At 43.4% G+C, this 21,825-nt stretch overlaps 1 long non-coding RNA gene across 1 annotated transcript in view; it reads left to right on the top strand.

Annotated features, from left to right (window-relative positions):
* Positions 1 to 21,825, top strand: part of LOC309637238 — a 135,516-nt gene that overhangs the window by 104,687 nt on the left and 9,004 nt on the right. The gene's annotated exons all lie outside the window — the stretch shown is intronic.

The following is a 21,825-nucleotide window of genomic DNA, read 5'->3' as shown; positions in this document are numbered from 1 at the left end:
CATTCATAATAGCCAAGACATGGAAACAACCTAAACGTCCATCAACAGAGGAATAGATAAAGAAGATGTGGTATATATATACAATGGAATACTACTCAGCCATAAACAAGAATGAAATAATGCCATTTGCAGCAACATGGATGGACCAAGATATTATCATACTAAGTGAAGTAAGTCAGAAAGAGGAAGACAAATACCCTGTATCACTTATATGTGGAATCTAAAACATGACACAAATCAACCTATCTATGAAACAGAAACAGACTCACAGACATAGAGAACAGACTTGTGGTAGGGGAGTGGGGAGAGAATGGATTGTGAGTTTGGGATTAGCAGATACAAACTATTATATACAGAATGGATGAACAATAAGGTCCTACTGTATAGCACAGGGAACTATATTCAATATCCTGTAATAAACCATAATGGAAAAGAATATAAAAAATATACATATATGTGTATAACTGAATCACTTTGCTGTACAGGAGAAATTAACACAACATTGTAAATAACTATACGTCAATAAAATAATGTTTTTGAAAAAGAGAGAGCACCATCTACCTCACAGGTTTGTGTGAGGATGGACTGAGATAATGGATATAAAGCACTTAGCACAGGGCCCGACCTAGTCTAAGCACTCAATAAATGATGGCCCCTTCTACCTCTTCTGGGAAGACTTCCCTGACTGTGTGTGCCTCCCTCCACCCCAAGGCGGGTCAGGACCTCTCTGCTGTGTCCCTGGCTTATCCCCACCTCAGCCTGCCACACCTCCTGGTCTTGAAATTATGGTTTTATTTCACAAAATTGAGCCCAAAGGTCAGTCTCATTTACAGCTATATCCCCAGGGCCTAGCACACCAAGCTCAGCACATAGTAGGAGCCCAATTTTTTTATTTTTTATTAATTTTTACTGGAGTATGGTTGCTTTACAATGTTGTGTTAGCCTCCACTACACAACAAAATGAATCAGCCATACACACACAGATATCCCCTCCCTTTTGGACTTCCCTCCCATTTAGGTCACCACAGTGCATTAGGTAGAGTTCCCTGTGCTATACAGTATGTTCCCATCAGTTGTCTATTTTATACATAGTATCAATAATGTATATGTGTCAATCCCAGTCTCCCAATTCCTCCCTCCCCACCCCTTTCCCCCTTGGTATCCATGCATTTGTTCTCTACGTCTATGTCTCTATTTCTGCTTTTCAAATAAGATCATATATACCATTTTTCTAGATTTCACATATATGTGTTATTACACGATATTTGCTTTTCTCTTTCTGACTTACTTCACTCTGTATAACACTCTCTAGGTCCATCCACGTCTCTATGAATGACCCAATTTCATTCCTTTTTATGGCTGAGTAATATTCCATTGTATATATGTACCACATCTTCTTTATCCATTCCTCTGTTGATGGACATTAAGGTTGCTTCCATGTCCTGGCCATTGTAAATAGTGCTGCTATGAACATTGGGGTGCATGTGGTTTTTTAAATTATGGTTCTCTCTGGGTATATGCCCAGTAGTGGGATTGTTGGGTCATATGGTAATTCTATTTTTAGTTTTTTAAGGAACCTCCATAATGTTTTCCATAGTAGCTGTATCAATTTACATTCCCACCAACAGCGTATGAGGTTTCCCTTTTCAGTAGGAACCCAATTAATGTTTGCTGACTTAATGATTGAATTATAACAAGAGATATAGCTAATATTAATTGAGAACCCACTGTGCACTAGGCCCCGTTCCAAATATTTTACAGATTCTAACTCATTTAATACAACAACCATTTGAAGCAAGCACTATTGTTTTCCCATTTGAGGAAACGGACACAGAGATGTGTCTGATAAATGTGGAGATAGAATCTGAACCCAGGACTTCCCTGGTGGCACAGTGGTTAAGAATCTGCCAGCCAATGCAGGGGACACGGGTTCGAGCCCTGGTTCGGGAAGATCCCACATGCCACGGAGCAACTAAGCCTGTGCGCTACAACTACTGAGCCTGCGCGCCTACAGCCCGTGCTCTGCAACAAGAGAAGCTACCACAATGAGAAGCCCGCGCACTGCAAGGAAGAGTAGCCCCCGTTGCTGCAACTAGAGAAAGCCCACGCGCAGCAACAAAGACCCAACACAGCCAAAAATTAATTAATTAATTAATTTAAAAAAAAAAAAAAGAATCTGAACCCAGTCAGTCTGGCTTTAGAGCCTGTAAGTTAAACCACAATAAAAAAGTGAACAGATGGATGCCTACCTACCCGCATGGTTGCTGAGAAGGCCAAAAGATACTAAAAGCCCTACATGTGCACAGAGGTTTATTGTTATGAGTTCCCAGAAAAGGAAGGAATCCCTGGTTCAAGGCCTGCTCCTCCCAGGCCTCGGTTTCCCCATCTATGAAATAAGGGTTGGACTTATTATATATCAAGGCTCTTACACTCATGATGTTGCTTGTCTGCAGGCCTAGAAGGCAGGGAAGGAGAGCGGGAAAGGGAGGTTGGGCCAAGAGAAACCTAGAAACAGCACAAGAGCTTGGTGGGCCCAGCCTGGAGCAGAGGGCAGGCCAGGGGCCAGCAGAGCAGGGAGGGGCCCCACTGCTGCCTCTGTAAGCACCCAGGTCAGAGGTGGCTTAATTCAGCTAGGAGCGGGGGTCAGGGCCAAGGTCCCAGCCAGGCTACTGTGACCATAATAACTAAGGGCAATAATGACCATTCACAGGTAGCCAGCACTTTACAGTTTCCATTATCTCACCTGGGTCTCATGCCAACCCTGTGATTATTACCCCTGAGAACTAAGGCCTAGAGAGGACTAGGTCTTGCCCAGGGTCACACAGTGGCTCAGCATCTAGACCTCACATGACCCATCTTGTTGACTGATCAATTTAAACTGCAATAAGCCATATTCCAGAAATTGCTCTGGCTCTTTAAGGAGGGATTGAGCAGGACCCAGGTGGCATGGCTGGACCAGAGTCAAGTGAAAGAAGTAGCCTTTTCCACTCATTAAAAGTTTGGCCAGGCAAGCAAAGTGGGCACGTGTGGACAGGCAGAGCTCCTTGGGGCTCAGGCCACCGCTGGACCCAGCGTCAGGCTCAGGCTGCTGTAACTGGGCCCCACGTGTCCTGCTGAGCCTTTGTCCCACGGGGAGCCTCACAGTCCCCCAGGGTCCAGCTCATTATGGCCTAATTGGTGGCAAATCACTCAGCCAACCTCAGGGACGCAGAGTGATGAGCTCAGAGTGAGAAAAGTTTGAGCCGCCAAAACTTTCTCCACAGTGGCCCAAACTTTCCCAGCCCTTGGGGGCACCGAGGTCCCTGTTGGTGCCCAGGTTTCTCCAAGATGCCCAGGCCCAGGTGCACCACTGATACACTGCTGTCACACTGGGGCTGGTATAACCCTCAGCTGTAGCCTGGTTGTCTGAGGCACCTCCCGGCTCCCCAGAGCCTCATGGATGCCCTCAGTCTGGGGAGGGTTGCCCTAGCTCTGTCCTCCACTCGCCCACCCCATCCCAGGACACTTGGTGGGATAGCACACCCTCCACACCCGGGGAGCAGGGTCTGGGCCCTCCCCCGAGCCGAGGACTACATCCCTGACAGGGAAGAGATGTCTGGCAGTCAACATGACCATGGGCCTCCCAACCCCGAGGCAGTTCACAGAGGACCTCCCCCTGTTAGCCCATTTTTCCTCACACCATCCTCAGGAGAGAGGCAGGAAGGGTGATGTAAAGATGATGACAGTGGCAAACAAAAGGTCACTATCTCAGAGCTAAACATCTTCTACACATCAGCCCATGTACCCTTCAGATAAGCCCCATGAGGTGGGAATTAGTATCCCTATTTCATAGATAAGTAAGCTGAGACTCAGAGATATTAAGTTCACCCACCTCATACAAGCTTTTCCTGTATGAACATACTAGCTTTTAAGTGAGACTAATTTGGGCTCAAATCCCTGCCATTTAACCAGCTGTGTAAACTTATGTACGTTATCTAACTTCTCTGAGTCTTTGTTTCTTCATCTGTAAATTGGGGAGGTCATATCTGTTTCATGGGATTGTGAGGTTAAAGACAACGTACGTAAACTGCCAATCACTGTCCTGGCCCAGGGTAAACATTCATTAAATGACTGATTGCTCGGTGGAATGAAAAAAGCACAGGATTTGGAGCCAGCAATTCAAAAAATATGTTTGCCCCCTTGATCCGTGCCAGGCTCTGTCCCAGGCTCTAGAGTTTGCAGTGTCAGTTAGAGGCTCTCCCTGCCCTCCCCAAGCTGGATGAGACCAGGAAATAAGTGCACTGGGAGGGGAGGACAGCTCAGAGGTCAGTCTGAGATGTTACTTGGCCTCTCCAAGCCCAGTTTTATCATTTGTTAAATGAGATACCTTCCCCGAAGGGTTATCATGAGAGCTGGGTGCCATGACGAAGGTGAGCATGGTCGGTAGATTCTAGAGCCGTAAAGAAATATCCCTACTGTTCCACAGATGAGGAAGCTGAGGTCCGGGGACCTCCCATCATTACCCAAGGTCACCCAGCTGGTGGCGGCCAAGCCCAGAATGAATCCCAGGGTTTTTCTACCCAGACAATGCTCGACACCCTTGCAGGAATGGGAGCCTTCCTCAGCCTTCCACCTCCAGACTTCCTGGCCAGCAGGCGAGATGTGTGGGGCAGATCCTACCTCTTCCCAGGGGCTCACAGTTGCGGGTCAGTAAGACAAGCAGGAGATACTCAAAATACATGAGGAAAGCGAACACAGCCTGGGGGCATCCAGAGGGAGTGAGGGCTGACAGCTGCCTCCACTATCTCTCTCTGCTCAGACATATACCTGTGAGCTCCAGGACCCTCCCTCCTCTGCTTCCTTTGCCCCCAGATAACCCCACAATTTATGCAGAAGCAGAGAGCCTGCTATAGACACACGACATCAAGACGTGTCCCACAGCCCCCTTCCAATCAGATGGGGGCCCCATAGTCTCTCTGAGAGAGAAAATCTCATGGGCCCTCCGCTCTCTGCCCCTTAGGAAAGGTCTGAGCTCAGTGTGATGGGTCATTACGATGGACCAGGGCTGGGCCTGAATAGCTCTGACCTCTGTTCCCCTGCAGGACTTGATCCTAGGTGAAAGCAGAAGGGGGTTGGGCTTGGGACTTTCTCAGGCCCCTGAATCACTGGTGGCCACAGACTTCCCCTTCCAGAAGACCCAAACCTGCAGGAGAAGTCGGAGGCTATGGAGGAGGGAGGAGGCTGAGGATCTGGATGGGAAGGCCTGAGGAGGTGACCCAGGTTGGTCCCAGGTCCCCTGGGGGAGATTTGGAGAGAGCTGAGGATGCACACACGTGTGCACACACACACACACACACACACACATTAAATGTGGAAACCAGCAGCAGTGGGGTTAGAGTCAGACAGCCCAAGTTCAGGTCCCAGCTCTGCCACTTACAGGCTTCATGGCTTTGGACAAGTGTGTGGCCTTTACCGGTTTCCTTCTCTATAAAATGTGGGGGCCAACCACACACGGGTTGTGAGGATTAGAGAGAAAGTCTTAGCCAATATTTATAGAGTCCACACTGTGTTAGTAACTGTGGGGAATAAGTTACAGACGTTACCTCATTTGATCCTTAGAACATCACTGCGAGGCTTTGCTTGTTCACAGCTCTATACTACACCTAGCCTACTGGGTGCTCAATAAATATGTATTGAATGAATGAGTGAATGAAGATGGGATTGGTGTTATTATTATGCCCATTTTTCAGGAGAGCACACTGAGGCTCAAAAAGAGAGCAGGCAACTTGCTAGGGCCACACAGAGTCAGGTCTCCTGTCCCAGGCCCTGACACCGGTGTGTTCTGACTGACTCAGGCTCACAGGGAGGGGGCTGTGTGCACCAGGAATGTCCAAGGATGAGGCATCTCTAACTAGCCCTGCCAGGCACAGAATACTCTTTCCCCCAGGCACAGACTCTGCAGCACAGGCCTGAAGCGAGGCAGCCTCTGCCTGACATGGTGCTTGGGTGCCACCTTGTGGCTATTGTGGGAAGTGCAGGCTGCACCTGGCCTGGCCAGAAGGCCTCACCGCGCGGAGGAAGGTCAGCCCTGCATGCAGAGAGCTGTCAGTCCACAGATCCTGGGCAAGGTCCCCAGCCCTGACATGGATAGGGAAGGACAGGCTGCTCCAAAAGCTTCTCTCAGAGACCAAAGGGCACCTAGAGCCAAATAATTTGTTTATGGCTAGGTCAGGCAGAGATGGGGGCAGGTGGTGCTCATGTGTCTAGCAGGGGCCTGTGGCCTCTGACATTCTGGACCACCAACCCCAGATGGCCCCTCACTTGCCCGTCTCACAAGCCACACACACAGGGGCCATATCAGGCCACTTGCCAGATTTCCCACTGGCAACAGGCCACAGCCTGAGGTCTTTGGGTCTAGAGCCTGGTTTCTTAGGACTGGGGTGCTCAGCCCAAATGACCCTCAGAGTGGAGAGTTCCCTCTCCTTCCTTATGAATATGAGGCCCACAGGGGGATGGGCCCTGGCCAGGTAGGCCCAGAACCCAGGCCTCCAGACTGTCAAACCAGTGGATTCTCAATAAGGACCCCCTTTTCCTACAAATCAAACAGCAGAGCAAGTACTGAGATTCAGGCACACATTCATTCAATCTGAGACCTGCCCTCGTGGACTGACAGTCTATAGAGTGCCTCCTTCCCATTTCCCATTCTTGCAGGAGACGGGGGCTACCACCAGCCTGGGCCAGGTCAGGCACCTTATGGGTCTGGGGATCAGAACCAGACTTGACTTCAAGTCCCAACTCTGCCACTTACTAATGCCGAGGCTTGGCCAATAGCAACCTCTCTGAAACTCAGTTTCTTCATCTGTAAGGTGGGTTTAATGATTACCACCTTGCAAGGGGTTGTTTTAAATGAGATACGACATGTAACACCCCAGGTACGAGACCTGGCCAGGGCAGGAGATAGTTGAATGAGCTACTCCTTCCCTCTAGCCCCCGGCCAGCCAGGGGAGGGGTCACTGAGAGAGCTTAGAGGAGGCTGAAGCACTCCAGCCACAACTGATTAAAGCAGCCAAAGACAGACCCCAGGCTTAGGCAAATCAGGTCTGACCCTTCAGAGTCAGGCAGCTGGTGTCCCATCTTCCTCAGGCCCAGGCATTCTTCCTTTGGGCTCAAAGATGGACCCACAGGTGAGTCTGCTGACAAGGCTGTGCCTGGTATAGGGAACCATCCTGGCTGGAGGTCTGCCCCCACCCCCTGCTCTGCCCCCTACCCTGTGCTGAAAGACTGCTAGTCAGGACCCTCTCTCTAGCCAAGGCAGGGTGGGCCCCAGAAGCCTGTCTTCAGAGACCAGCCTGCTCCCTGCAGAGGAGAAGATTTAAGAGCTGCCCCATTGGGAAAGGAAGCCCTCTCTCCTAGGCCAAGGCCCACTGACCTGCCACCCTTGGAAGGTTTCCCCCGCCCCTTCCCAAGAAGAGGAGCTATGTGTGGAGAGGCCAGGGGTCTGCCTGAGGGGACAGAGAGCCATCTTCAAGACTGGACACAGCAAGGTGAGCAAGAGGAGGGAAACTGGGCTAGTCCTGGTCCATGCCCATCACACATGGAGAGAAGAAGCTACCACAACATCCCCAGTACTGAGGGGACCTCCAGCTCCCCAGCAACCAGAGTGGGCTCAGGAGCCAGGAGGAGCCAGGGGACCAGCTCCAGGCCCCGTTCTGTTACCAAGCAGCTGCAAGACTGCTGGCTCCAAGCCTCAGCTCCCTCAGCCATAAAGTAGTGCCTCCTGCCTCCCAGGTGTGATGGGGAAATCAAATCAGTTGAGGAACATGAAAGAGGGTAGATCTTATGTTAGGTGTGAGGTTACATCACAAAAAATAATTATAATAAGTAAATAAATAGGCAGGAGGAAACTTTTGGAGGCGATAATATGTTTATGGCATAGATTGTGGTGATGGTATCATGGGTATATACAATCAACCCTTGAACAACGCAGGCCTTAGAGGTACACACCCTCTGCACAGATGAAAATACATGAAAAACTTATAGTCGGCCCTCTGTACCCACGGTTCTACACCTGTGAATTCAACCAACTGCAGATTGTGTCATACTGTGGTATTTACTATTGAAAAAAAAAAAAATCCACATATAAGCGGACCCATGCAGTTCAAACCTATGTTGTTCAAGGGTCAATTGTATTTATCACCAAATTCATCTGGTTAAATACATTAAATATGTACAGCTTTTTGTATGTCAATCATAACTCCATAAAGTGGTTTAAAAAAAAAAAACAGCTATCTCAATCCTGAGGAAAAAGAACAAAGCAGGAGGCATAACCCTCCTGCTGGGGACTTCAGCCAATACTACAAAGATACACTAATCAAAACAGCATGGTATTGGCACAAAAACAGACATACGGAACAATGGAACAAAATAGAGAGCCCAGAAATAAACCCACACACCTATGGTCAATTAATCTTTGACAAAGGAGGCAAGAGTATACAATGGAGAAAAGACAGTCTCTTCAGCAAGTGGTATTGGGAAAGTTGGACAGTCGCATATAAATCAATGAAGTTAGAACACACCCTCACACCATACACAAAAATAAACTCAAAATGGTTTAAAGAGGGAATTTCCTGGCGGTCCAGTGGTTAGGACTTGGTGCTTTCACTGCCAAGGGCCCAGGTTCAACCCCTGGTTGGGGAACTAACATCCCACAAGCCGCACAGTGCGGCCAAAAAAAAAAAAAAGGTTTAAAGACTTAAGTATAAGACATGACATCATAAAACTCCTAGAAGAGAACATAGGCAAAACATTCTCTGACGTAAATCGTACCAGTGTTTTCTTATGTCAATCTCCCATGGCAATAGAAATAAAAGCAAAAATAAACAAATGGGACCTAATCAAACTTATAAGCTTTCGTACAGCAAAGGAAACCATAAACAAAACGAAAAGACAACCCTCAGAATGGGAGGTAATATTTGTAAATGATGCGACCAACAAGGGCTTAATTTCCAAAAATATACAAACAGCTCAAAAAATTCAATAACAAAAAAACAAACAACCCAATTGAAAAATGAGCAGAAGACCTAAATAGACATTTCTCCAAAAACATACAGATGGCCAACAGACACGTGAAAAGGTGCTCAACATCGCTAATTATTAGAAAAATTCAAATCAAAACTACAATGAGGTACCAGCTCACATCGGTCAGTATGACCATTATTTCAAAGTCTACAAATAACAAATGCTGGAGAGGGTGTGGAGAAAAGGCAACCCTCCTACACTGTTGGTGAGAATGTAAATTGGTGCATCCATTATGGAAAACAGTATGGAGGTTCCCCAGAAAACTAAAAATAGAGCTACCATATGATCCAGCAATCCCACTCCTGGGCATATATCTGGAGAAAAACATGGTTCAAAAGGATACATGTAGGGACTTCCCTGGTGGCACAGTGGTTAAGAATCTGCTTGCCAATTCAGGGGACACGGGTTCAAGCCCTGGTCTGGGAAGATCCCACATGCCGCGGAGCATCTAAGCCCGGTCGCCACAACTACTGAGCCTGTGCTCTAGAGCCTGCATGTCACAACTACTGAAGCCCGCACGCCTAGAGCCTATGCTCCACAACAAGAGAAGCCATCGCAGTGAGAAGCCCACGTACTGCAACAAAGAGTAGCCCCCACTGACCGCAACTAGAGAAAGCCCGCATGCAGCCAAAACATAAATAAATAAATAAATAAATAAATAAATAAAAGGATACATGCACCCCAATGTTCATTGCAGTGTTGTTTACAATAGCCAAGACATGAAAGTAACCTAAATGTCCATCAACAGATGAATGAATAAAGAAGATGTGGTACATATATACAGTAGAATATTAGCCATTAAAAAGAATGAAATAATGCCATTTGCAGCAAACATGGATGGACCTGCAGATTATCATACTAAGTGAAGTAAGTCAGACGGAGAAAGACAAATATCATATGATATCGCTTATATGCTGAATCTTTAAAAAAAAAATGATACAAATGAACTTATTTACAAAACAGAAACAGACTCACAGACTTAGAGAACGAACTTATGGTATCCAGGGGGAAGGGTGAGGGGAGGGATAGATTGGGAGTTTGGGATTGACATGTACACTCTGCTATATTTAAAATAGATAATCAACGAGGACCTACTGTATAGCACAGGGAACTCTGCTCAATATTCTGTAAAAACCTAAATGGGAAAAGAATTTGAAAAAGAATAGATATATGTATATGTATAACTGAATCACTTTGCTGTACACCTGAAACTAACACAACATTGTTAATCAACTATGCTCCAATATAAAATAAAATAATTTTTTAATAAAATAATTTTTAATTAAAAAAATGAAAAATAAAATATGACAGGACTTCCCAGGTGGTTCAGTGGGTAAGACTCCACATTCCCAATGCAGGGGGCCCGGATTCGATCCCTGGTCGGGGAACTAGATCCCACATGCATGCTGCAACTAAGAGTTCACATGCTGCAACTAAGACCCAGAGCAGTGAAAATAAATATATAAACAAATAAATATCTTAAAAAAAAAAAAGAATTCCTAGAAATGTTTATTAAAAAAAAAAATGACACAAATGAACCTATCTACAAAACACTCACAGACATAGAAAACAGACTTGTGGTTGCCAAGTGGGAGGGGGTGGGGGAGAGTTGGATTGGGAGTTTTGGACTAGCAGATGCAAACCATTATATACAGGATGGATAAAAAACAAGGTCCTACTGTATAGCACAGGGAACTGTATTCAATATCCTGTGATAAACCACAATGGAAAAAATATGAAAAATAATATATGTATACATATATATATATATATAACTGAATCACTTCGCTGTACAGCAGAAATTAGCACAACATTGTTAATCAACTATACTTGAATAAAACAAATTTTTTTAAAAAAAGATTTCTTTTTTTAAGTAATTAATTTTTAATTGATTTTTTTTGAATTTTTGAATTTTATTTTATTTATTTTTTTATATAACCTGCTCTCCTCTTCACCAGGCCAACTTACATCCCAAGTTTTCCATCAGTTCTCTTTCAAAGTAACAACATGTAATGAGTATAGCAGATATTATTGATGGGGTTGGGGGGATATTTCTTGATTTTTCTTAGGAAGAACATGGGGTGGGGGACACATGAGGAGAATAAACAATCATGTTTACAATGTCCCTGGGAACAAGAGAGTGCAATAGCACGGAAGTCATCCTTCCCAGGCTTTGAGTGTACAAGGAGAGAAGCACAAAGAGGGCAGCACCAGGGCTGATAGACGAGTTGTGGTCTTCCAAGGATTTTGGAGGGAGCATGTTCTCCTCCCTGCGGGTGGAAATAGCCCTCACCTTCAGGGCACTCTTGGTCTAAGTATATACTCGGTACTAGCACTCTGCTGTTCCACCACTCTCCTTCTCTAGCAGACAGAAACAGTCAAGTTTCCAAAGAAGCCCAATAAATGTTTCTTGATTAAATTCAGTGACATATCATAACCCTAGAGAAAATACTAGGGAGGCAGAAGCAATTCTCTCCATTCTAAGGTGGCTACTCATTTCTGAGTCAGCCACTGCTGTGTCCCATGACTGTCCAAAGCATCCAGATATGATTTCAAAATACAACAGAATGTCTCCTAATGCTCTCCATAGAGTCCCTCACGTCCTTGCCTTCATCTTCACCACTAGCGCCTGAGGACACTGTTCAACATGGAGCAAAGAGCATGGGTGTTAGAGTCCATTAGGTGTCGGTTTAAAACCCAGCTATGCCTGAAGGTTGAGCTGCGTGGTAGGCATGATGAACAGAGAACAAATGCAGACCTACAGAAGAAAATATTAGCACAGCAAGCCCTCTCTGAGCCCTGCTTGCAGCTTCACTGTTCTAAAGGTGAGGGGAAGTTTTCACAGAACTAGAAGCCACAAACCAAAATGATCACCTGGGATTTTATCTCACTCTCTCCTAGTTCCACCTTCAGAGTATCAGTTAAATTGCCCTAACATCTTCTCTAAAGAGAAAACCATTCTGAAGATATAAATGGTCCCCTAACAAGTTCTACCAGTCGGGGTCCAGTCAGGAAATCAGAAGCCACACTAGGTATTTCAACAGAGAATTTAATGTAAGGAATTAGACAGGAGGTAGAGACTTGAAAAGGCAAAAAGAAAACCCTGAGGTAACACATGGGTAGCAGGAGCAGCTACCACCCCCAGGGTTCAAGGAACAAAGGGAAGAGGTTGAGATGGTCAGGACCTAGAAACTTGGAGAAGAAGCATCACGGAGCTGAAACTCGGGCTTCTGAGCAGAAGGTGCTGCAAGGACGCTGCTGGTACCTTAGGAACTCATAGGAAGGGCTGTGTACAGCGGGGACACAGATTTATGAGAAGGAGGTGCTTTTTGGCTAGTGTTGTACCTTTGGAGCTCAGAGCCCCATGAGACGGGGATGCAGACCTCTTGGTGGGCTGGGGACTGCCCAGAAGGTGCTGGTACCTCTGAGGGGATACAATGAGGCTGGATCTGGGAGAGCCCAGAGAAGTTATAAACTGAAACCGATTGCAGTTGCCAGAGCAAAGGTCTGTTGGTGGTGATACTGACAGGAATAATAAGCAAACAGGAAGGAGCCAGTCCATTCTGCCTTCCTCCTTCTTTCCAATAACCCTCAAGTATCCTTCGTTAGAGTAATACAAACTAATGCCTGCCCGAATAAGAAGTAATTTGCAGAGTCCTAACCCCACCATAACAAAGCTGAGTTCAGAAGGTCGAGTTTGGGGTGAGTCACGATAGCTTCACAACTTTGAAACTGTTGCAAAAAATGTTTCACAGAAAATGAGAATATTGCGTGGGGTTGGCCTGACGTGACCATTTTGCAAGTGAGCCGAGAAGAACCCTGGTCTATTTCTTATATATTTTATACACATTGAAAGGGGACCATGAAAGGCCTCCTTTACATTTTGTTCAGCCAGGAAAATAGGCATACTGTCTAGGATATTCCCACAATAGCTCCTGTAACAGATATTGCAATGACAGCAAGTGACTTTGTTACCAAGGCTGTTGCCCCAGAATCATACCCCTGCCCCTCCTTTGAATGGAAACCAATTACTGTTATCTAAGTTTCGGGAGGAAGCTGCAAAGAGAAAAAACAAGAACGGGTTAGAACCAACTAGGCCCAAGATGGCGGAAGATTCGACTTCCAGGAGACCTTGAGCCTCTTTATACACTCATTGTAATGCATAAGCATGCTGAATGACACACCCACCAGCGCTGTGACAGTTGACAATCTCCATGACAACAACAGAAAAAGCCCATACAAGGACGGAAAAGGAGAGTTGTCTCAGTTCCAGGTTCTCCCCTGTTCTCAGATAACTCATGAATATTCCTCCCACTCTTTGCAACTCCCTCCATTTTATCTCAACCTTCCTGTATATTTGGTGTTTCCACCGAATTAGGTTGAGCTAATTAGCTTGCAAATTAGGTTCCAGCTTCTCCATTCTTTGCCATTGAATAAAACTTGTGCTGCTCCAGTTACTGGCTGTGCAAATCCAACTGGAAAAAGAACCTCCCTGGCCGACGAGACAAGGGGTCTCACATGGGCTAGGACTCCAGCTCGGGTCAAGTCAACCAATTCGGTAACAACTTGTCTTGGTGAAAGGGAGATTAGCAGATCTTGACAAAGTGTCTGTTTCTTCTGGCCGTCTTGCACATCTGCCATCCCCAAGAGAACATTCTCAGGTTAATTTGCAAAAGGATGAAAAATACATGGAGCAGAGCCGAGTCACCCCAGTTATCCCAGCCAAGGCCCGCCGACAGCCATAACGTGAGCAAGTCCAGTCAAAATCAACAGAGCAGCCTGGTCAACCAACAAGATGGGAGCAATAAATTCTTGCTGATGTCTGTGTGCCACTGAGGGTTCGCAATAGTTTGTTACATGGCCATTTTGTCGCAATAGACAAGTGAAACAGATAGTGGTAGCAGGAGTAGGGTGCTATATAACGAAAATCTAAAATATGTGGCATTGGCCTGAGACTGATCAGAGGACTAAGGCAAGAAAAGCAGAGAGGAAACTCTGATTCTGAGCTAAGCCATGGGATTTTCTTTGGCCAAGGGGATGTTAGCAAAGCTGATACAGGCAAAGACTCAAAAAAGTGCCTGGGTATTGACAAAGAATCTTTGCTTGACCAAACTCTGGTCAGGCTCCTGAACCTTCTCCTAGGCCCATCTGTGCACTTCCTTGTAAAATCCAGTTTCAGCAAGAACCCTGCTAAGTCAGTTTAACTAGAATCCTTCACCCTCAATATCTGATCCAGTTCCTCAGCATCTACCATCCCTCAGGTAATATCTGATCACCTGGCCTGTCCTCGAGCAAAGAATCCTGGTAGGTCACTTTAGCCCAAATCCCCTGACCCTTATTGTTTCCTTTTAGTAATTCTCTATCCATTGACACCCCCTCCTGTTTCTTATCTGTAAATTCCCACTTGACCATGTCGTGTTTGTAATTGAGCCTGGTTCTATACTGAGGTCTCTCTTCTACTGTTGACATAGTTTTGAAGAAAATCTGTTTTTACCTCTTTAACTACTATCCAGCTCTGGTTTTTCTTCTATAGTATTTCTACTTATGCTCTTGCATCTCTGCTGTAACTGTGAGAGCGTGCTTGGGCTAGCCTGCTGGAGGAACAAAAGATGCATAGCTGAGTTGCCCCAACCATCCCACCCAATGCTAACCTAGATAAGCTTATAGCCAGCCAACCCCTAGACGTGTGAGTAAGCCCAGCCAGTCGCCCGAGCCACCTAGCCGACCACCCCAAGTGTGCGAACAATAAACGTTTACAGTAAATACATGCCATTGATTTTCTGTGACTGCTCGTTATGCAGCAATTTTGTGATAAGAGATAACTGACAAAATGACTAAACAATGGTTTATACATATTATGTCTACAATAAATATTTGCCTTTTCCCCATATCCCACTATAGTAATATATGTTGGATAAATGTCTTTTTAACTGCTTAACAATGTGTTCTATAAGGGTAGAAACTGCATTTTAAAGATATCAGAGTAAGGTAGTAAGAAAACATTATTCTTTTTATAGGAAAGTCATTGTTTGTTAGAGAAAATACATTGACAGTTGCTTGAAGGTAGAAGGTGTTAACAGTGAGGGGATAGTGCCAATAAAAGGAATCAAGGATGCCTGGGGAAATGGCTGATTCAGTGTTGGGGTATGGAAAATGGAAGATGATCTAGATTCTCTTATAGTGCCAGAAAGCAATGGAGAAAACTGCAGTCTCTTAAACAAATGATAGATGTTAACATCACCAGTAATGGCACAAAGTGGTATCATATATCTTCTGAAATGATGTACTGAGAAGGGCACAATACCACTTTTGTGGTATTCTTGCAAAAATATATATATAACTTGAATTAAATCAAGAGGAAACATGAAACAGACCCAAAGTGAGGTATGCTCTACAAAACAACTGTCCAGTACTCTTCAAAAGTGTTAAAATCATGAAAGACAAGGAAAAACTGACGAACTATTCTAAATAAAGGAGAATATGAAGACATGAAAACTAAATGCAAACATGCAATGTTGGATTGGATCCTAGATCAGAAAAGGGACATTAGTGGGACATTTGGCAGAATTTGGATAATGTCTGTAAATTAGATAATAGTATTGTGTTGATATTAGTTTCCTGGTTTTGATAAGTGTACTGCGGTTATGGAAGATGCTAACATTGGTGAATCCGGGTGAAGGGTACACAGGAATTTTCTGTACTGTTGTTGCAACATTTTTTAAGTCTAAAATTATTTCAAAATTGAAAATTTTTTAAACATTTGTAAAAATGGGTAGAACTATTCTCTGGGAAAAATGAGGGAAATGTTGAGCTCCCAGAGAGAAGGAAAATGAGAAAGAGAAAGGACAATCCAGGACACGACAAAAGTGTGCAGACTCTATAGTGCGATCCTCCTTTAAGCCCCCTCAGTGACGGCTACAAAATCACAAAGCCACACAGAAACCTAAGAGAACAGCAAACATAAGAGCAAAGACAAAGTGGAAGTGATATGCTAAGCCACAGGAACTTGCTGAAATCATGGTGAGGGCTCTGTATTATCAGAACTCACAAGAGGCTATGCGCACGACATAATATCTATATACATTACACTTCATTATTTATCGGAAGTATTAAAGAAAGGTACATCTAAATGTTAAAGTCCAAACCATAAAGCTTTTATAAGATAATAGAGGAATATATCTTCACGACATTGGGGTAATGAAAGTCTTTTTAAATAGGACACAACAAGCACTAACTTTTTTTTACAAAGGAAAGAAAAAGTGATATAAACTTGACTACATTAAAATTCAGAATTTTTGGTAATCAAAAGCAGACCTGCCACTTTTATGTAATACATTATATAGGTAATCTGCACAAAGGCATCTGACAAAAGCAAGTGAAAGATGAAATTCAGCCCATACTGCACTTACCACACCACACTTACCAAGCCATCAGAAAGGGAGCCTTTTTGTAATTTGTACAAAGGTATCCTATGTACTAGACACATCTTCAATCAAAAGATGTCATAAGTAAGTGAAAAAGCATGCCACAGATTTGGGGAAGATATTTACAATACATTTAGCCAACAGAGAACTAGTATCCAGAATTTATAAAGAATAACTACAAATCAATAAGAAGACATATAACTTATTTTATAAATAGGTAAAATTGATAAAAGATTTGACAGTCACTTCAGAAAATAAGCATATGAAAAGGTATTTGTCTATACTATTTCAGAATTCAAATGTTAGTCATTTATGATTTAAAGCAGAATGAAATGTCTCACTCTAGCTCACATATTTAAAACAAACTAAATGTATTTCACAGTTTTTAAAAAATTTTAAAAGAAAAAACAAAAATATTTCAGTTAAAGAAACTTGATTTCTTACGCTAAATTAGAGTTTCCACAGAGAAACTGCAAAAGGACCAAGATAATTTGGCTGAAATTGGCATGGTCGTTATATACCATGGGTGTCATCATTTTCAAAGGCACTAAAGTCACATCACACTGCATTAGATTGGGAACAAAATCATTTTTGTAGACTAAGAACTGTTTCATGTCCACAGCTAGACTTGGAATTTTCCATAGAAGCTGGATAAAAGTAAGCCAGTTGTCCTAGAAAATTAAGTACTTCTACAGCCTCCATCAATACAAGAGCTAATCATTTGCTATACTCCAGCTATTTCCAATGCATTTAATTCCTTCTCCTAATGGGAAAGAACAGTAGAAAGTAGAAAGTAGGACTAGCCAGTTAGATTGCAGCACAGCAGAGCAGATATGAACACAGGTTTCCGAAGTCAGAATGAGTGTGGGTTTTTTTGTTTGTTAATTTATTTTTTTTAATAAGTAGTATATAGAAATAAATTAACAAAGCAATGTACCATTAGAAAAATAATGGACTAAAAACTTTGTAATGTAAGCTACTTATCTGTCATTCAAAAGCAGGCAAGAGGTCAAGTATTCAGGAAATGAACATATCACAATTTGGGGAGATCAAGAGTTACTGTGAAGAGTGACATGATTTTCAGTGGGTCTCAATTGCTTTTGTGTGAATATTGATAACTTTCTAATTATGATTATAAGACCTAGTGATGTGATCTTCTACCCAGTTCTCTCTAGTCTCACCCACAGTTAGATTCCCACATAAATTCTGTCAATCATAAGGTAATTTTTAAGCATCCAGAATATATTCATTATCTTTTTTTGCGCCTCTGGGAATCCTCATGTTCTGTTTCCTCTTTCTAATTTTCAGATTAGAAAATTCTAACGTAATCTAAATCTTTTCTAAATTTCAGATTTTCTCCAGCCTGAATCACTACTGTTTATTCTTATGACATCCTTCAACATTCACCCCAAATGCCACATCAGTGAAGCCCTCACTGATTAGCTTAGATCTTGAAAAGAGTTAATTTTTTTATCTTAGAGGTCATAGAACCTTATACTTTTCTCTTTTATTGTAGCCTAAGTACTTTTTTTTTCTTATTCCTGTTGTAATCTAACCAGAACTCTCTTGAAATAAGGGACAATTCTATGAGACTTGTGTAGACATTTTTTTTTGTTGCTCTTCAATTCACTCATTCAACAGCTACTTACTGAGAGTTCTAGGTGCAAGAATTATTTTAGATGCTAAGAGGCATAATAGTGAACAAAACCAACAAAACTCATTGCCCTTATGGATTTCACATTTAAGTTGTTGCAAATACGTACATACCAAGGCAAACCAGTGCTAACACAAATTGGGGAATTCTAAAATGAAGGTGCTAAGTCACCAAAAGATTGGAGTGCAGCTTGACCTGAAGAAATTTCTGGAAATAACAAACAACTATAAAAATGACTAAGATTCTCTGTTTTCCTTTGCTCATCTATCCTCTAAGAGTGTGATTTATTTTTTCTACAATCTCTCTCTCTCTCTAAAAACTGGATTTTTGCGTGCCCTATATATAACCACCTACATGATACAAAAATTTAATCTCTTTATTCCTCATTCTGGGAGAAAGGTCTCTGATTACACTAGCTTGGTCAACATTTGACTTATGGTTTATCAACTGTGACTGGGGCTGGTGGCATGACTAAATTGTATAAAATGGTACAAAATAGCTGTCACTACTATAATCTCATGAATGGGAGAACATTAAAAAAAAGTGGTGAAACTTCAGAGCTCAGATCTCTTGGTTGACCTCAGAATGTCCTTATGGATGTAGGTTTTTGGGTATAAGTATTATGTCTATTCTGGCTCCCACTGAAAAAAAAGAAGAAAGAAAAAAAGAGAAAAGGTATTTGATCTCCAGCCTCTCATATACAGATGTTCAGGTTGTGCACTATACAACCTCACAACATCTATTGTGTAGACATAGTAGATTTGTATATGTATTCAAACAATTTCTCAGCAGATGGCAATGGAAACTCTCATGCACTACTACTGAGGTTATAGATTGGTACAACCACTTTGGAAGACAGTTTGCCATTTTCTAGTAAAATCGAAGATATATATGCATACCCTTTGATCCCGGAAATCTCCTCAGGCACGTAGGCATCAAAATACATGTACAAGAATATTCATATTGGCATTATTCTTAATTGTGGAAAACCAGAAACAACATAAATGTCCCTCAGCGATAGAATATGTAAATAGATTATGGTACATTTATACACTGGATGCTAGCAATAAAGTAAGCTACAGTCACATAAAAATATGAATGAATTTTGCAAACAAATATTAATTTTTGCTTATTTTTGTAAATCTCTTTAGAATACAATAGACTGTATAAAGCCAAAAATATACAAATGTATTGTGGGGTTTATAATTTATGCATAAATAAAGCCTATGACAACAATAACACAAACAATGGAAGAGGGGAAACAGAAGAATCCTGTTGTAAGGATCTCATACTCTTTGTTGGAGTGGCATAATATTACTTAAAAGTAGATTATGGTAAGTTAAAGATGTGTACTACAAATCCTAAAGCAACCACTAAGAGACACAGCTTATAAGCCAACAAAGAAGATAAAATGAAATCATGAAAATAGTTAACCCAAAGAAGGCAGAAAAAGAGGAAAAGAGTTTTTCAGTCCCACTGCTCTCAAATTCCAGAGGACAAACAAATGCCTCTCTGGAAGAGCCAGCCCCTGTCCCTGTGAGTCCTGGCTGTTCACAGTACAACCCACACCAAAGTCATCTCCTTCCCAAGCTCCTAAGCTGCCTATTCTGGGGAAGTAGATGCCTCATGAATCTCAACGTGTGCATATATGATCAGGCACTCAGGCACATGCATGCACACACACACACCACACCTGAATCATGTCCTTGTCTCCACCACAGGGCTCTCACTGTCACCCAAGTGCCCTTTCCTGCCTTTGGGTGACCCCCAAATTTCAGGAGCCCCTTCCCCTCAGCTGAGCCCCAGGTCATCCCCAGCTTCTGCCTGCTAGTGCCCCTGAAATGGAAGCTGCCCTGAACCCTGACTTGCTCTCTCTAATGGCTCATCTGTAAAGTAGGGAAACCCCTCAGCAGATGTGACTGCTCTGTGAGAAAAAACAAGAGCCATAGAAATTAAAATGTTAGTATACTGTCATCTCCACCCAGCCTCTATCCCTGGGGTTCTCCCTAAATTCTTCTGGATTTCTCATTGTTTCCTCCTTTGAATCCCTGGAAATGCTGCCCCACTGGGTATCTCATCCTCCACTGGGAATCCCCTGGAGCCACAGGTCTACTTATCCATCCCTCCTCTCAGCCTCATAGAGCAGTACCTTGGAGCTGGGCACTGACCTCAGGCCTTACCTTTTCAGAGGTGAAACCAAAGCCACAGAAGGCTACGACCCAGCGGGAGTCCTCTACAGGCTACCACGGTGAGGTTGGGGATGAAAAGACAAGAGATTTATGGGGGATTTGAGGTGGGTAAACATGAGATTGGAATTGAACTCCACATTTACCATTGACAAACCTACATTCACATCCCAGCTATCATTTAACATTTATGACACTTTAATTAGTTATCTTCTTTAAGCCTCAGTATTTTCATCTGTAAACTGGGTTAATAAACAGTATTCGTCTCTTAGGGTTCCTGTGAATATTAGAGATACTCTATGGAAAAACCCTTGGAACCATGCCTGGCATGTAGTAAGTACTCAATAAATGCTAACTTGTAGTACTGTTGCTGAGACTAAGACTGCTTGGAGCCTCTCCGATGCTGCCTTGTGTGTGGGGTGTGAGGGAGAAAACAGTGGTGTAGACAGAAGAGTCCAAGAAGACCTAGATTTGAGGCCAGGCTCTTCTTGCTAGGTGAGACTAAACAAGTCACTTAGACTCTCCTAGCCTTGATGGGGTTAGTTTTTCATTCGTTCATTCATTCAACTTCAAAGAGCTACTCTAAGTTAGCTGCAAATGAAAATGTTTATTAAAATCCTTTGGTGCATTCATGTATTCCTTCAACACAACACTTACTGAGCACGTACGTACTCTGCAGTGGGCTCTGTGCCGGGCACTGGGACAGAGATGAGTAAGACATGGTCTCCCCACCAGCAACACTTTCAGTCTAGCGGGGAGCTAGATCAGCAAGCCAGCAATTATGGCATGATAAAGACATGTCCAGGGCCTTGGCTTTAATGGTGAGGAGAAAGACTGGAAGCTTGAGGACTGAATGAAGTTAAGGATGAGTTTATTTTCACCAATGACAGACTAGAACTCCATATGCTGAGGGTAAGAGGGGAGAAGTGGAAGATATCCTGAGGACAAAAGAGAGGAAAGACATCTCTTTCACTGGGAATAGAAGGAAGAGAGAAAGATGAGCACAGTAGCCAGTTTGTGGGGACGGGGAAGTTAAAGGAGCTCTTGTCTGTGGTGCTGACATTTACAGGGGAGGAGCTGTGTCTCTTTCTGCAGAGAGCACATGACGTCTGGCCTCTTCATCTCAGCCCTCCTATCTGTCCCCCTCCTCTGCTACTCAGAACATTAAGCCCTGCAGGGTGATTTAGTTGTGTTGGTCTTTCGCCTCTACTAGTCTGTAAATTCTTTACCTTGAAGGCTCCAGAGCAGCAGAACCTCTTTTTCTCTGGTTTCCAGAATCCCATTTGCTCCTGGTTCTCATTCCACCCCTCTTCCCTCTTTTTCTGTCTCCTTCACTGACACCTGTTATGTTACTCTGTCGGCCCCTTAAGATTCTATCCATGCCCTCAATAACATTATAATCCCCATCTCCAGCTTTAATCCTTCATCTGAGCACTCCACCCTTATTTCCAGTTGTTGACTGGACATCTCTTCATTTGTGAGTTTTCACGACATCCAAATGGGT

The sequence above is a fragment of the Balaenoptera physalus genome (genome assembly GCF_965194825.1).
Source record: "Balaenoptera physalus genome assembly, chromosome: 10".
Classification (NCBI taxonomy): Eukaryota; Metazoa; Chordata; class Mammalia; order Artiodactyla; family Balaenopteridae; genus Balaenoptera; species Balaenoptera physalus.
This window is presented reverse-complemented; position numbering and strand designations above follow the sequence as displayed.